The following is a 17,524-nucleotide window of genomic DNA, read 5'->3' on the forward strand; positions in this document are numbered from 1 at the left end:
CTCCAAGGAAAGAATGTGATAAACCTCAGGTCATACACACAAAAAGATCCAAAGACTTGTCTGTCTGTGGCTATGCAGTATTGTGCTCAGAAAGTTTCACTTTCATTTTGTACTGCTTGTCTGCTTGCCCCTCCCTCCTCACACTTAGTTTCACTTTCTTCTTGCGCAGATCTATTCCACTCCAAACAATCAGAAAAATATTGTTTCTATTCTATTTCACTGAACTTCTTGAAACTTAGCACTGAAGGGGTTGATTCTGTATTCACAGGTTTGTAGAACAATAGGATTAAGGTCTTTTTCTCAACTCTGTTCATGTCATAACATTTTTGCTGTGAAGAAGAGGCATGTGATCTCTGCTGAGTCAAATTCAGTTTTGAGAACGGCAAAATTAAACCAAGCATCTGTGATAATATCTTGTAGGCAGAGAAACTGCCCAATAATCTTACAAAAACCTCTGGAAGAGCATGACATTGTGAATGGATTAATGGAATTTATTTACCAAAAAAATTAAACATATACAGCCTTATTCTACATAATTAAAAAACTAATCTTTATTTCATGATGGAATAACCTTTGGATGGTAATTTATTTTCCTCAAAAAGCATTTTATTTTTAAAAAAATCCAATTTAAATCAAAAAAATCCGATTTAAATCAAAAAAATCTGATTTTTTTTATTTTTTTTAAAAAATCATTGATTTTTATCCACCCTGATGTGAACAGAGCTGCACAGCAGCATGTATATGTGTATAGATACCTGTATGCATGTACAATGTAATGTTGTAATAGATTCAGTAGTATAAGGAAGCCCACATTTGTGACACCCTGGACAGTTTACTTGTTAACTGAGGTTGAAATGACTAGATGTGACCTACAGATGTAAGTCACATTTTCTTGACTTAAAAGAAACAAGTTGTTCTAGTAATAATTAATCAGTCTACTTTCCTTTCACTGTCTCTACAACTGGACTAAATTTGGTTCAAATCAAGGTCCACAAGTTAGATCTCTTGCACCTCAAATGTTCATGTACCCACCATCTTGGATCGGAGTGGATGACATCATTACAAACGACACCATTGGGGCATCTCTGTGTGTCCATACAGCTGTTACAAATTTGGTTCAAATCAGTTAGACTGTCCACAAGTTAGTGCACTTGCACCTCAAAACTTTACATGCTCACCATCTTGATTTGGAGTGATGACATCATCACACACCACACCATTTTGGTATCCCTATGTGTCCCTACAGCTGTAGCAAATTTGGTTCAAATCAGTTAAGCAGTTCACAAGTTAGCCCACGTTCGCCTCAAAAGTTCACGCATCCGCCATCTTGGATCGGGATGGATGACATCATCACAAACTAGACAGCTTAGGTCCCTACAACTGTACCCGAATTGGTTGATATTGGTCCAGGCTTTGTGAAGTTGATAGGGGCATGGGACACATGGACTAACAAACGGACACACACACACAAAGCCGAGTTATCTCATAAGCCTACTGGAAAGTAGGCTATAAAGAAAAACACCTTTGAGAGGCTGCTATCAGAAGCAAATTGGGGAAGAGAGTGCTTAACTCTTTGATTCCTGGCAGTTTCTCTGCTCAAAACCATCTTCTCCCAGTTGCATTTCATTGTCAGGAGAATGCTGCATACATCTGTGCACTGTATTACATGCAGTTTCAGTCTGAGACAGTCTGAGACATGAACTATCTCAAAGGATAACCTGCTGCTAGACCAGGCACTGTTGAAAGGTTTTCCTGTGCCTTTCACAACTATAGAGCAGAAAGAGATTTGGCAGGTGCCGTTTCTTCCATTGCTGGTAGGAGAGGCCAGGTTTTTCCATATCTAGCAGCTTTTAAAGGCATTTGACCAGGAACCATTTAAAACACACACACACTCACTTTCTCACTTTTAATATGGGTTTAGGTATCTAAGCGGTTGGAAGGGAATATATTGTTATGGATCTATATCCTTTCAATAATAGGTATAAAATAGTAGGTATGTGGTGAGAATTACTTTCTATAACAATTCTACTCTGTATTGAATTACAAATATAGCATTCTTTTAAAAAATTGAAAATGGGAGGGGGTGGGAGAGAAAGCAAAAGATGCAAAGCAACTTTTATGTTTTATAAGTTTCTCTTCAATTCTCTTTCCCTCCCCCCCCCCTGTAAAGAAGAGAAGTTTTAATGTCAAGGAGAGACCTTTTGCTGACCCCATCCAATGAGAAATGAGGAAAGGAATAGAAAAAAGAAAAGTATAGTGGAGAGGGAAAGAGATGGAAATAACAACTACATTGTCAAAAACCCATGAATGGGACTTTAAATGTTTCTTTCAATGTGAAAATAATTGTGTTAGGCCATCCTCCAGTTAGTTACGTCGGTAGGAAAGGTTACAAAGTGACAGGAATGAAATAAGGAGAATGGGATGCAGGAACAGAGTCACAAAGTAGGACAATGGCATACTACCACTATTGCCCTCCAACAGTGATGCATTAGTGGCCCCTTTTCATAGCTTAATATATATTATTGTAAATATTTTGAAGGACAAGTATTTGTGCAACTCAATAGCTAATGGAAGATGAAAAGCCAATGTATGAAAAAGCAACAAAACACTAAGGCTCTGATACACAGATCCTCTGAGTGGCTTGTTCTTGTGGAATCAGGGTAGCTGCCGAGAACTTGAGCTGGAATGAAGCAAGGATAACGTTTTTAGAATGGGGTAGGAAATGCTGAAAAGTGCTGTCATCCTCTTCTGGAGTGGGGTGGGAACTCTGAAGAATACATTCTCTAAAAGGTTTTCCAGATGGGGAGGTTTATCCCTTGAAGAAGTGTTATAAACATAAACCAAAGTCATTCTGAGCTGTACACACAGACCTCCTCTGTCCACACACACACACACACACACACACACACACACACACACACACACCCCACAACTCTGTTCCATCTACATATGGATGGAATTCCTATAGAAAACATGGGGCTTCCGTCTCCCTACCTCCCTGTTCCCCTGCTGTCCATTGCTATCCATCCTCTCTTGAATCCCATACACATTTCCCCTCCCATTGCCTACACATCACTCCTTGGTTCCCCCTGCCCCCAATGTGCATGCATGGTAGGCACAGATGGCAGGGACATATGAAACTCATGCTAATGCTGATTTTTAAAATTTGCATATTTTAAGAGTATGTGCATGCAGGCAGGATTGTTCACAAGCAGTATTCTCTCTAAATTTTTTCCATCTGTGTGCAGGATGAGTTTTGTTCTAGGTGGCAGTATCAAGGCAATTTGTGCGCACATGAATTCAGAGTGGGACCTTCCCAATTCAACCTGAGAGGGATCTAAAATTGACTGAGCGGACAAAAAAAACCATGTGAGCATGTGTATACTCACACGCCTTAGAGGGAACACTGCTCACAAGCTCAGTGAATCAGACAGTAGAAAATACATGAGATGTTACACTGTGTGTGTGTGTGTGTGTGTGTGGTCCTTCTGCATTGTGTGGTAGCTGAGGATAAGAGGAACATATGAAATTCATGCTGATAATATTTTGTATTTGCTTTTTTACCAGGGTATTTCCACATGTGCAGAAGTGCTGCACAGTGCAGCAGGGCAAATATATGGGGGTGGGGGGTGGCGGGAAATCCTTCTGCGTTGCTCCTTGGGGTAGCTTTGCAGACTGTAGGAACCACTAGAGAGCCAATCAATCAGGGGAGAAAGGAGGTGTGGCACACACCCTGCTTGCTTTAGAAGGTGTCCCCTGTGTTGGGAAACACCTCCTGTACCTTTGCTTCCCACCCACCCCAAGCTCACAAACCAGACTCATGTCTGAGCATGTGTGGTAACCATGGATGATAGAGACATATAAAATTCATGCACTCTTGCATGTGCATGAATATGCCATTAAAAGTACAGATTAAAAAATAAAATTTGTATATCCATGTGACGCCTGGACACTTAAAATGTCTAGCAGGTAAAGGTGGTAAGGTCAGCTTAAAAAGGTTGCCAGGAAAAAAACAGAAAAGATGTGGGGTAAAATGACTGCCAACTAAGGTAAGAACATAATAACATAAGAACAACCCTGCTTGATCAGGCCAAAGGCCTATCTAGTAGGAATGTGCACAAAACTGGTTTTGCCGGTTCAGAGGCAAGTCAGAGGCAAGTAGCTCACTTAGTGCTTGATCCAGTTGTGGGGACCATTTAGCACAGCAATATGCTCCTCCCGTCAAGGAGGGGGAGGTCATAATGATTCTCTGTGTGGGACTGGTGAATGAAAGGCTTTAAAAGAAGCAAAATCGGGTGATGATCACTGTCAAAATTGGGGGTAACAGATCTCTCCACCAGAGGGAGCAGGTTCCCTGAGGCAGTAAAGTAGTCGACCAGACTCGTTCTGGAGCCGGCTACACTGGACTGATCTTGGATTCATGTAAATATGGTTTGCCTCTCTTCACCCTTCATGTTTGTTAACAGATTTAAATGTTATCTGTCTAATTGCAATCAAGACTTGAAATAATTGTAATATATTTTCTAAAAATGGGAAGCACTCTTCTCCCTCAAACTGAGCATTCTGATTTATCTTCTCTCACTCCCACCCTGCAGCAGTGGTTTTAAAATGATTAGCAGAGGGTAGGATCAGCGGAAATCAGAACTGGTTGTTGTCTTAAACCCCTTCATTGAACATGTATCTGTGCATCACATAATCATCTGCCATGTGCACAATGAGCTTCGTAAGCATCTAAATATTTGCATCACAGCTCCCTGTGATAGTGTAATCATCATGTGTGCCTATAGCTGTGAAATCATGTTAGATTTTCCATGCATAACATGGAAAAGATTTCCAAGTGTACAAAGTGTATGTCCCCAGGGATATCCAGATTGAATAGCTGGTGTTGTGTGTGCAACTTTGAGATCCATATTGTGATCAAATACAGTGATCCCTCGACTTACGTAAATAATCCATTCCGAACACACGTTCGGAGGTCAACATTTTCGTAAGTCGAGGAGCGCACCACGGAAGTCTGAAAACATTCGTAATTTGAGGAAGCCACATCTAAAAATTCGTAGGTCGAGTAAGCTGAATCTAAACCGGCAACTACTTCCGGTCTTTTTTGTCGCTCGTAACTCGAAAACAACGTAAGTCGAGTAGTTCGTAGGTCGAGGGATTACTGTATTGAGAATCCAGTAAGTAAGCCTGTTGAGTCCAATTGCAGATGACTGTGTATTTGAAATGTACTTGTGCAACTACAAGCCAAATGAATGCCTACCTACATTTACTTCTCCTGTAAAATATTTAAAGGCCAGTCCTCTCCTATATGTGCCATTGGGCATGTGCAGACCTCTTGTGAGCACAGCTCCATGCAGACAGGAAGAGACAGCAGGAGGGGTTCTCTCAGTGCCATGTACTATTTATGGGAGGGGACATGTCTGTGGGAGAGATTATGTGGTGGATAACTAGATCATCCCTTTAGAGCAGGGCTGCTCAACTTTGGCCCTGCAGAAGTTGGCCTACAACTCCCACAGTCCCTGGCTATTGGCCATTGTGGCTAGAGATTATGGGAGTTGTAGTCCAAAAACTACTTTAGAGCAATGTGCTGGATATTTTATGAAACTTCAGGTAATTGTTTCCTATGGAGCTCTTGAGTAAATTTAGGTACTTTCTCCGCTTAGGGTGTGTTTTGAGTGTGGTGAGAAAAGAATAAATATTTTCTTAGATCTCTTTCAGAAGTGCTGTTAGTGAGAGATTTCCTGCTTTCTCAGTTTCTGAGACCAGCATGTAACTTCCCTTCCTTTGTCCCATGATGAAAAAGGAGTTCCAAAAACTAGTTATCAGTGCCTAATTTCTGAATTTTCTCATTTCCTCCTCTTCCTTCAGCCATTCTGAGATTTATGGCTCAGTTTCTTGCTGTAAAGCAAATGGCTTGTCTATGCTAGGCCAAAAATGGGGAACACGTCTCTTCAAAATGATGTTTGTGGTGTTTTATAGCTGTTTGAAAAATACCTCAGTCAGCTTTAAGGCTATCCGTGTAGTTGCAAGAAGCTACCAGATCTATATAGTGTGTATGTATCACTCCAATTGGATGCCAGGGTTTTCTCTATACTTTTCATACATATTTACTGTATTAAATATGGTATATCAGGGATTTTGGTCATGAGAATATTCTCCCTGTGCTGTACTCTGTGGGCATAGCTGCACCACAAAATCACTTCCTCCCTCAGATATTGCTTGCACTGGCCTACCTACAGCAAGTGGAATATACACTGCTGTTGCACACACTGCTGAAGCCTGACATGGGTCTGTCTAGATGTAAATGCTTTGAATGTATCTGTTGACCTTGCAGGGTTTCTTGTCTTGTCTTTTTGTAGATAGAACATTTGGGAGTGTGCATACTATAGCCAGGGTGCAGGTTAATACTTTGCCACTGCTGAAGCCCTAAATCATATTGTACAACCCTGTCTGTAGAGAAGAAGAAGAAACCTTTGGAAGAAAAGCTTCCACTGGTACCAGTGAAAGAAAATAGTACATGCAGGGGCCAGAGTGGGGCAAAGCATTAAAACTGCCCTATCCCAAGCCAGTGTGGTTACAAAAACAAAAACAAGCAGGAAAATGACAGAGTTCACGGATGCATTTAAAGTAATGTCTAGCTCAACCTTAGGCACAGGGAATGGAGTACACAATTTCCGATTTCAGTGGCAGAGGACAAAATATAGCAAGGGAGCTTAAAGGACTCCTCACGGATATTTAAAATTAAATTGCAAAACAAGTTGTGTATCTGAAGTGTGCTTGTGGTAGTTATTTTTGCTACTTCAACTTCCCCCAGCATTATGGACTTCTCAAGGAAGCTGGGTCTTCACATAATGTGTCCTAAGTATGATAGTTTGAGCCTGGTCATTTGTGCCTCGAGTGAAAATTCTGGATTGATTTGTTCTATGAGCCATTTGTTTGTTTTCCTGGCTGTCCATGGTATCCTCAAAAGTCTTCTCCAGCACCAAAGTTCAAAAGTGTCAATGCTTTTTCTGTCTTGCTTCTTCACGGTCTAGCTTTCACATCCATAGAGTGTCATGGGAAAAACCATTGTCCGAACGATTCCAGTCTTTGTAGGTGTAGACACCTCATGGCATCTAAATATCCTTTCCAAGGCCTTCATTGCAACCCTACCAAGTGCTAGTCTGTGGTGTATTTCTTGACTGCTGGATCCTTTACTGTTGACGGTCAATCCTAAAAGGCAGAAGCTATCCACCACTTAAATGTATTCATTGTCAATTCTGAGGCTGGTTGCTGTACCCATTGTCATTAGTTTAGTCTACTTTACATTTAATTGTAGTCTCATTTTTTCAATATGCTCCTTGACTTTCACTATTAGAGCCTGCAGATCATCCACATTCTTCGTTATCAGAGTGGTGCAGGTTATTGATGTTTCTTCCTCCAACTTTCTTCCATCAATTCCTAACCCTGCTATAATTATGATCAGCATAGGCCAAACAGTCAAACGTACACACACAAACACAAAAATCCTCACATTAAGCAAATGAGTTTGTGTCTTTGGCATGTAATCCCAGTAGTACACGAATATTCACGAGCCGTGCCATATATATATATATATATGGCACGGCTCGTGAATGCACCTCGTGGGGGGGCGGCTTCTTTGAGGTAAACGGAGCCAGTGCTCCATGCCGCCGAGCAGCCCCCGTGGCGGGGAATCCCCTCCGCTACTCACCTGGCCGCTGGCGGGGGCTTGCCTCCATGGGAGCCAGGTGAGTGGCAGAAGCCATTCCCCACCGCGGGGGCTGCTGGGAGGCACGGAGCACCGGCTCTGTTTACCTTAAAGAAGCCACCCGCCGCCCCCTCGGAGGTGCATTCACGAACCGCGCTTGATTTGCACACACACACACAAAATATCTTAGTGTGTAGAACTATTGAATTGGCCAGGTATATAGGTGCTCATGAGGAATGCAATCTAAAAAGAGAGAAGAAAGAGTGGGGGATCTCAAAATAGCACTTCTGTAGGAGTGCTCTTCATGTGTTGCTGTACTAATTTCATTTAGTTTGGAATCTGAATTACTTTCAGTTTAAAAGGTACTCTGAATTCAGAAAACTGGAAGCCTGCTATTGACCCAAATGTAACATTCATTTTGCATTTAAAAATCAAAGCTGGAGTTTGTAATTATCTGTGAATTCTGGGGTTTGCCGTTGTGAACTGATGTCAGATTCTGTTGCTTTCATGTCCCCGTTACTGCTTTAATGTGTTACTCATACACTATGGCGCGCAAATCAAATGAACTTTATGATATCCTTCCTTATCCCTCCCTTAATAATCTTTATATGACTTGCAGAAAGAAATTATTATGGAGGTCAGATGTATTGACTTATTGAAAGAAGGACTACATTCCAGCCTATTGCTAGCTTAAAGGTATATGTATAATATATACTTGAACCTACTTTTGAGCCAACTTGTTTCTGTTTAAGACTTTCCCCATAAAATAAAACCTCTTTAAAGCTGCACACCATGTTTAGACTTAAATTTAAAGAACATTGCAAGTATTTTATTTTAATACTGCAAAAATAAATGTTTTTACTCTTAACAGTTTTAGAGGAAAATTAATTCCTAGTTATAGTCCCAGCACATGCATGGTGCTGTTCCAATTCTGACAGCCAAGCAGCTGTTCCTCCATCACTGGGTCCTACAGTTATCTAGGGACCCATTTCTGAGCACTTACCAGTTTTCATGCTGACAGGTGTCTCTGAAAATATAATGCTTCCCAAAGTGGAATGCAATGAGTGAGATTCTCCTTAGAATACCTTAAAATAATTAACAAGCCGTAATAAAGAACATTATGAACATTTTCTATTAATATGTTTCTTTATTATGACCAGCCAACCAAGATTATATTAAATAGAAAATTAGCCCTTTGAGAAAAATTAAGATCTTGACCCTTTAGCAGATTTAAACCCAAAGCAAGCCCACGTGGGGGAAAGAAAAATGCTGAATTATTCCCTCCATGTTTGCTCAACAAAGGCTGTTGCTTTTTTATTTTAAAAAAAATTAAACTGCTTCCTCAGTAGCTGATTCGCTGCCACCACACCCTAATTATTACCGCCCGCCCCCCGCTGGATTTGAGTGAATGTCCATGGAGAACCTCCTTCCCTTTTCTAAGGGAAAAGTCCAAAAAAACCTTCCATGTGCAGCCTACACGTGATGAGCACACTTGTTAGAGTGAGTTGCTGAGCAATCAGACTTGAGATGTGTTTGCACCAGAGTCAAACCCCTTTTCCTGAGTTAAAAATCCACTGAGAGGCAGGTAAAATATAAAGAACGAAAAAAGAAAAAACTTTATTCAAAATACTACAGACTGCTTCAATCTAAAGCTCTCTCAGCTTTTAGTTACAGGTAAAGATACTCAGTGGTTACAAGTATATTTTTAAAAAGCACCCCTGTGCAAGGAACAGGGAATATAGGAATCTTTAAAAGTGCCTTTAAAGGTTAGAGAGACTTTTGCAGCACCCCTGGATGGATAGAAAGGGTGCAGGCTAGTGTTTCTTAGTTCATTACATTACAGATACAATTCAATAAACTAGTTGTAAGGATTTGCAAAGCACAAAAAGAAATGCAATCTAATGCACTCTAACTACAGGCTATTCCCTGGCTAAGCCTTCAGAAACTCTGGCTTCCTTCCTCCTTGAAACTTACCCCAGACTCCAGGAGAGATTTCAAGCTTTCTGCAATCCTGGCTCTCAAGGATCTGCAGATGTCCTTCCATGAGATAATTCTTCAGGCTAGCTTTTGACCATGAGGCAGCAAAAACTCTATCACTGCACCCCACTAAACCTTCCACCTGTCCTCTGTCATCCCCCTCCTAGCTGGCCGATTGCTACAGCCCCTTTTCACTTTCATACAGCAATAAAGGACCAAACAAAATGCTATGGACTATTTTGTACTCATAAAAAGGGGGAAAGGGATATTAATGGAGCTAGGGTGCTAAATTTAATTCTAGGGTGCTAGACAATGTTAAGTGTTCCTATGGAGTAACACTGAAGCATATCTGAGATCATGAATGCATTTCATTGTCTCCACACATATCAATTTTACCTCAAGTTAAATAAGTACATAATTAAGAATGAATAAATAAATTATTCATGTAAATAAATAATTACAATATGTCAGTGAGCTAGCAAAAATAACGGGTGACATCTCAGCATTTAATTATTTATTTTTAATTAAATACTAAAACTCATAAACTATTGCTCACACTACTTTAAAGGTTTAACTACATGTTACAATTCATCATATGTAATGGGAATTGCTTGATCAGTAGCTGCTAACCATTTGAAAGTAACTTCTGTATAATATTGGAACATGAATGAAAACTAGACTCCTTAAACATGGTTAGTGAGGAGTAGTTGTACAAAGCCAATGAAATATGTGACCTGCAGCTTCTTGAGATTCAAGACCAGATCTTACAGTCTGAAATCTTCTAAACAAAATTTATCGCTCTCATTCCAACTTTATTGATCACTAAGATTTCAGTCTACCAGTATTTCACTACTCCATTCAGTAAAATGATGTCTTGAGATAACCAGTTTGAGGATCTGAAGAGCCAATAAACTCCAAATTTTGCACAGCACAGGCAAAGACCCATCAGATCCTGCCAGACTCAATTCATGATTTACCAGCTTCTCTTCATGCCCTACCATAACCTGTCCTGGTACCACCCGTGACCTGCCAGATTTTGCCCCTAATTTACCAGACCCGGCTTAGATTTGGTAACAATATTTTTGAAATCAGAGTTGGCAACTGTAGAAATCACTTCCTCCCCTTTCTTTCACTGTGATCTTTAAGATCAAACAGAGGTGCCTTCTTAACAATATACTCCTTACACCAGAGAGCAAGGAGAGACATTCTCACTGGCTGCTCATCATTTCCTTGGAACAGAAGAGCCTCCCTTTGGAAACCCAACAAAATGTGAGTATGAGCAGTAATTTCCCTCTAGATTCAGAATTAGCTCATTTGTTCTATCTAAGCCTTTTAAAAGAATTCTCAGATCTAGGATTTCTCAGTGTTGGCTTGAGCACTGGCATCACCTGATGTGGTGCCACACTACTGCCGGCCATGCCTCCTACACAGACTGTAGGGCTGGGTCAGCTGGGCCAGCTCCACCTCCACTGCACACCACTTTCCTCTTCTCATGGCTGCTTACCATCTGCTTAAACAGAATTCTGTGATGGATGGCCATTTCACAATTTCATTTGTGCAATTCTGTGCATTTTGCAAGAGTGCACTTTCACAGCAGTGTCAGTACAGTTTTACAAGCATGAAGCAGTTCCCACATTGCTCGCACCTGTAGGATGCTGTGCAGTATGTCAGCCATTGTCTTTCACTTTGAACCAGTTTTGTTTTTAATCTTCTTTTGGGTGTACTGTTTTGTGCTTTGAACATAAGGAAATGTGAATGAACAAATGAAACCACTATCGTGATAAATTGCATATATAGACACTGAGGGTATCCATACGAGCGTGCAAAATTGGGCTAAGGAAGCCCAGCCTAGTTTTGCACACACATGTGTACTGCTGGGAGCAGCCTGATCCTGGCAGCACCGTGTCAGCAAACCTGCTTGTGGAGCCTCCCTCCAAACAAGCGAGTACTCGCCTAACCTCATTTTTTGGATCATCTGTCAGCTGCAGCTGCTTGCAGTCTGTCAACTGCAGCAGTCTAGGGGAGGGGAGGGAGATCCCCATAATGCACTGCACACTCACGCAGTGCATTATTGGAGATCCAGGGGCAGGGCAATGCACCCTGGCACACCATCCCTCGGAGCTACCGAGCCTCAGAGCGATCCACCTGCCCAAGGGGAGAAAATGAATTGTCTGCAGGGAGGTAAGGTCTTCAGGGATTCACACACACAAACCTTATTGCCATTTTTCACTGCTTGTGAGAAATGACTTCACCATATGTAGAAGTGATCTACAATGTGGTAAGAACTTTTAATATCTGCATGAATCCTAAAATTTTAATTTTATGGTGTCTTGCAATTGGAGTATTGAAATTAATTTTGATATACTAAGAGTTTATAGGTTAATGCCATTTTATATGCTAATACTATTCCTATACAAATACATACTTGTGAAATGTTCCAGAACCTCTATTTTGGTATATATTTCAAAGCTTCTATGGTTCCAGTATGCCGGATCTACCCCGTCCCTTGCTTCAACTTCTTCTTCGTCTTCTTCTTTGAAACACTTACATTGGCCCGGTTCAGATGTCACACAGAGCGGGATACAATCCCAGCTTCGAATCCTAGTTTATAATTAAAATCTGGCTAGAATAAGTCAGGATTGCCAAGACCCTAGCGCTGGCCTGCTCAACTTAGGCCCCCCAGCTGTTTTTGGATTACAATTCCCAGAATCCCCAGCCACAGTGGCCAATAGCCAAGGATTGTGGGAGTTGTAGGCCAACATCTGCAGGAGGGCTGAAGTTGAGCAGGCCTGCCCTAGCGTGTTCTCAGCCAGGATCAGAAGTAGAAGTAGGTCTGAGGATGAAGGGTGGTACAGTATATAAATATAAATAAAATCATTTCTTTTTTCATGTGCAAAGGGGAGGGAGACTTGTCTGCACCCAAGGCTAGGGGACATCACACAAAACCAGGATTCAGTCCTTTCTCTGTGTGATGTCTGAACTGGACCACTGTATTGTAAATGTATAGGTACATTCGGTTTTGAGAAGGAATCCGAGTCAAATATGTTGTGATGCTATTTAGAACACAGCTGTAACAATTTCCCACAGTAAGAAGCATTTATTTGGGCTGGTTTCTCTTGTCCTAGACAATTTCTGGTTCTTAGTTATGGACTAAAGACTCAGTGTCTTGGAATGTGGCCAAGTTCTGTTACGTAGTTTGTAAAATTCGCAAAGAACTTACCATCTGATTACTGTTGGTAGCTGTTATCTGTTTATTATTGCTGGTCAATGACCGAAATAAGGATATCTATCTATCTAGTTATGGACTGTGACCAAGAGGACATCTCTATATTATTTTTCGTGATTGCCCATGGATTAAAGCAGGGATGGCCAACCTGAGTCTCTATAGCTATAACTCCTCCCATCATCCCAGTCACAGTGGCCAATAGCCAGGGATTATAGAGATTGTCATTCAACAATAGTTGGAGAGCCTGAGGTTGGTCAATCCTGGATTAGAGCAAGTATAAAGCACATCTTGCATAGCAACTGAGCAACAGTGGCTTTCATACAGGCCACATATAATTGTGCTCCACAAGAAATAGTGTTGCTTCTGTGACATACTCTTTAGACTTCTGAAATCTGGAATTCACTAATTCTGATCTGGAGGCATCACAGTCCCACTGGGAATTGCAGTGCCTTCCTATGAACAGCTATACTCCCTTTCCTCCATGTGACATCCTGTCCTATATAGGAGCAGTGAAGGCTGGTATGAAAATTCACTGACTACTTGTAATAGTTCTAGCTGTACATAGGGATATCCTGGTAGGTAGGACATAGATCTGTCCCATTTGCTAAGAACAGAATTTTGCTTTACCTACATTGGTGCAAGTCAATGCTTGCCCTGTTCCATAGGATCAGACAGCTCAACACCAAACCGAATGAGACAATTGGCCTTAATCCAGCCATTTTTATGGATGAGGAAGTGTCTATGTACATATATTGGTTCCCCACCCCAGGGGATTCATCACTCGTTTTAGTTGTTCAGGAGAAACATCAGTGTTGGCACTGCACATACTGTTCTGTTGTCCATCTTGATTATGATAACAGCACAGCTGCAGCCTGTGTGCACAGCAGCTCCACGTACCCACTGTAAAACACACACAGAACACTGGAACACAGTGGAAGTTGTAAACTCTGTTTTTTAAGATCCAGGGATATAACCGTGTGCACAGGATTATACCATGTATGTATGGCACATGGATTTCAATGGAAATTATGCAAGAGTAAGGCTGGCCTCATAAAGATCGAATCTCGTGCCTGGCTTTTAATCATTTATTTTTGGTTGAGAGTCCACCTATGTCCGGTGGGCCTCATTCCTCAGTTTTTATCGTTAATTCCACAACCGCAGTGGTGCGCTGTAGTTAGTAAAAAGCTTGCTGCTTTAGGAATAGACCCTGAACAATTGCTGGAGTTAGACTTGGCAAATGCTAAAAGAATAGTAAAACAGCGTTTGACAGATATTGAATTGCAAAATAACCGGGCCTCTTTAACAGAATTCTGTAAAGGAGCACAAACTAGATGGGATCTTTCACCAGCAAACTATTTATCCCATATTACACTCAGCAAATTCCGGTGGGCATTTACAAGGGCAAGAACAAATTCTTTCCCCTCTGCATTATTAGCCGGGAGATACAATGGAAGAACGCTACTGTAGATGTGGCAGTGGGGAAATAGAATCAATTGAGCATATTCTATTATCCTGAGAAATTCATAGGCAATCGAGGGAGCACTTAATTTTACTTCTGGTTTGTAAACAGCCGGATCAATCTGCTGAACAACAATTTCTACTCTCTGATGAGGATATTTTAAATTTTAATTCCGTAGCCAAGTTTTGTTACATTGCTCTTAAGATGTATAATGAGAACCTATAGAGTTTCTTATAAATTTGTTTTGCCTTTTGCATGTATGGTTTGTTTGGTCTAGGACCGTAAATAAAACTTGACTATGCAAGAGTAACTGTACGTGATTGCACAGTAAAGGTGTTGAGAGTGATTCTGTAAGTTAGAGACAATTGTTTTTTTCATCGAAACGAAATGTCTACCAATCTCCACTGGATTTTCTTTTATGGATAATAAAACTGTGACAAGTCTTATGCTAGTTTTATAAAAAATATTTTATATAAAATATTTATATTATATACTTAAAATTTTAGTGAAAAAACCCTAACCAAACAATTTTATTCATAAATTGACATTTTTATTCAGTAATTCTAATTTTATCATCATCCCTATTTTCTCCATAAAAGAAGCTGGTTTTGGAGGGAAAAAATTGGTCAACACAACCCACTTTTCACCCCAGTGTTTGTTCCCTCTTCTATATTTGCCCTTTTTCTTTTTCTTTTCTTTTCTTTTTCAAAGCATTATTGAGAACATGTTAATTTCTCTGTTGCCTATAAGTATGGCATTTACCTGCCTGATTCCTGCAGTTAGACTGATAACATTTTATAAGATGTGATAAAAACACAATACAAACACTGGTAATATTCCCACAGTACAAATCTTTGATTACAGTTTTAGGCTTGGCTATTAACAGTAGTGAAAGGTATTTTCTGCTGTAAATCTGTTTATCTAGGTGTACAAACTTTACTTTGTACATATGGCTGAGGTAGGACTATGATCTAGCACAGCTTTGCATTACAATTAGTCTTATATTAGAATAGGACATCAGTTGTTTTACATTTTTGTACAGCAAGTGCAAGCAAAGTGTAAATGTATTTCAAAAGGGCCAAAATGGAAAGAAACCAGTTCAACATAACTGAATGCTGACCAAATGTTTGATATTTTTTAGCCTACTTTCTGCATGGAAAATACCCTTATCCTTTGCTATCTATGTGTCTATCCTTGTGTGAGTGTCTCTCTAACAACTTCGCAATGAGCCATTTTTGGAAGGGTGGTATAGAAATTGAATGAATGAATGAATAAATAAATAAATAAATTCCTGCACTGATTTACACCAAATTTGGTGCAGACGTTGTGCCACATAGCGACACCTGAACGACATGGTTTGTGATGATGTCATGCCCCTGATCCAAGATGGAGGCTGCACAAAAAATAAGTGCAGTCATACCTCAACTGCTTGTTTAGTGTGGAATAGTTTAAAAGTCTTAATTTTAATTAATACATATAGTTTAAATTTAATATATTTTAATCATTTCCAGCAGGATTAACTTCAATCAGATTTATTTCAAATCTAAGTAGTTTGACTGTCAATTCATTATCTTTGATCTTTTTTCTCTTTTTTTTTGGTCTTTCATTTGCTATTTCTTGACTGCATTAAATAAACGTATAATAACAACATAAGAAGAGTCTTGCTGGAGTAGACCCAAGGTCCATCAAGTTCACACAGTGGCCAATCAGATGCCTCTGGGAAGCCCACAAGCTGGGGATGAGGGCAGGCCTATCATCAGGAGTTGATCGGGTGGGGCACTGACTAAGGACCCAGAGCCATCAGAACTCTGCCCAGTGTCTAACTGATATTGTGGCCACCAGCATAGCCACTGTATCTGCTACCAAAGTAGACTTCTCCCAAGTCCAAGTGATCTTACCTTGGTGGGTGGTGGTGGTGGTAATAATGGGTTAGAGCACTTTTCAGCAGCCATGCTGGCAGCTACTATATTTTTCTACCAATAATGCAATGCCCCAATTTGAGTTTGTTGTGTGACTGTGACATAGAGTGAGCACATTGCATTACTGTTAAAAAAAAAATGTTGGTGGCCTCCAGACAGCACTCCAGGCTACTGCTGCCCCCACCTTTACAGCTTATGGGGCTACCAAGGAACTTAGCTGAGGCCTCTACCAATATGGATCCAGGCCTACATGAGAGCAACAATTCCCCCTGCAACTAGCATTCAGAGGTCTACTGCCAGTGAAACACGGAAGCTCCACAAAACTGTGATGTATAAATGTTAACCACAACCTCTGCAAATATCCAGTGCTATGTCTAGAATAGATTTCCTGACACTTGAGATTGGTGCTCCCAACTTCGGTGGCATATAGAAACTTAGTCAGTCCTGCTGCCACACTTTGCCCAATATTCCAACCCATACAAGTATTCATACAAGCATTCATTCGCCATGCAGACAGCTTCCAAACACTTCAATCTCCTGTAGTGTTATTTTACAACATTTACAGCAACAAATTTTACATGGTATCAGAAAAGAAACTGAAATTAAAACAATGAAGTAAACTTGCTTGCATCTTCAGAGTCACTGCTCTTGGATCCAACACTGAGTGCTGGGATTCCTTTTGGAAATCTTTTAATTCAGAAATCTCAGATTCTGCTGCAGTTAGGCTTTGAGTATCCATGAGATCCAGGATAGGACCCTCCAAACCATCATCAATATTGGAGCCTTCCACAATATATTTACTTTCTATGTTTTTTTCCAGAGCCACTCCTTGTTCCATTCTCCTCCCTTATCTTGTACAAAGCAAGTGCCTTATTATATCTGTGCTGAGTTAATTCACAGCTCCCACATCTCACCTTCTATCAATATGTACAAGATGTGATGGACAGGGATATGTGATTAGAGTCAAAGAAAAAATTGTTTTTAATCATGACCAGCAAAGAACCCTATTTGGGAATGGAGTTTCCTTTTTTTTTTTAAACCTTGAAAACACAGGAACCCATGGCTAAAAAGGTCTCAGCTTTATAAAGATTTTGAATTGTACTGTATTTATTTCAAATGATGTATACCTCAGTCTCAGTGCAAGTCATCAATGTGGCTTACATATACCCATAAAACAATACTAAGAGTTAAACAGAAACTAAAATAAGCCAATAAAAAATACAGCAGTACTAAAA

At 40.4% G+C, this 17,524-nt stretch overlaps 1 protein-coding gene across 4 annotated transcripts in view; it reads left to right on the forward strand.

The window, feature by feature from the left end:
- The window catches only part of EXOC2 (exocyst complex component 2), a 298,803-nt gene that overhangs the window by 34,459 nt on the left and 246,820 nt on the right, over window positions 1–17,524 (forward strand). For 2 of the 4 annotated variants that reach the window (XM_053243824.1, XM_053243825.1), the window contains 2 exons: window positions 8,328–8,404; window positions 10,875–10,954. The exons of the other annotated variants lie outside the window; for them this stretch is intronic. The gene's annotated coding sequence lies outside the window, so the exon portion shown is untranslated. The remainder of the gene's footprint in view (window positions 1–8,327; window positions 8,405–10,874; window positions 10,955–17,524) is intronic. 4 annotated transcript variants of the gene reach the window in all.

The sequence above is a fragment of the Hemicordylus capensis genome, chromosome 4 (genome assembly GCF_027244095.1).
Source record: "Hemicordylus capensis ecotype Gifberg chromosome 4, rHemCap1.1.pri, whole genome shotgun sequence".
NCBI lineage: Eukaryota > Metazoa > Chordata > Lepidosauria > Squamata > Cordylidae > Hemicordylus > Hemicordylus capensis.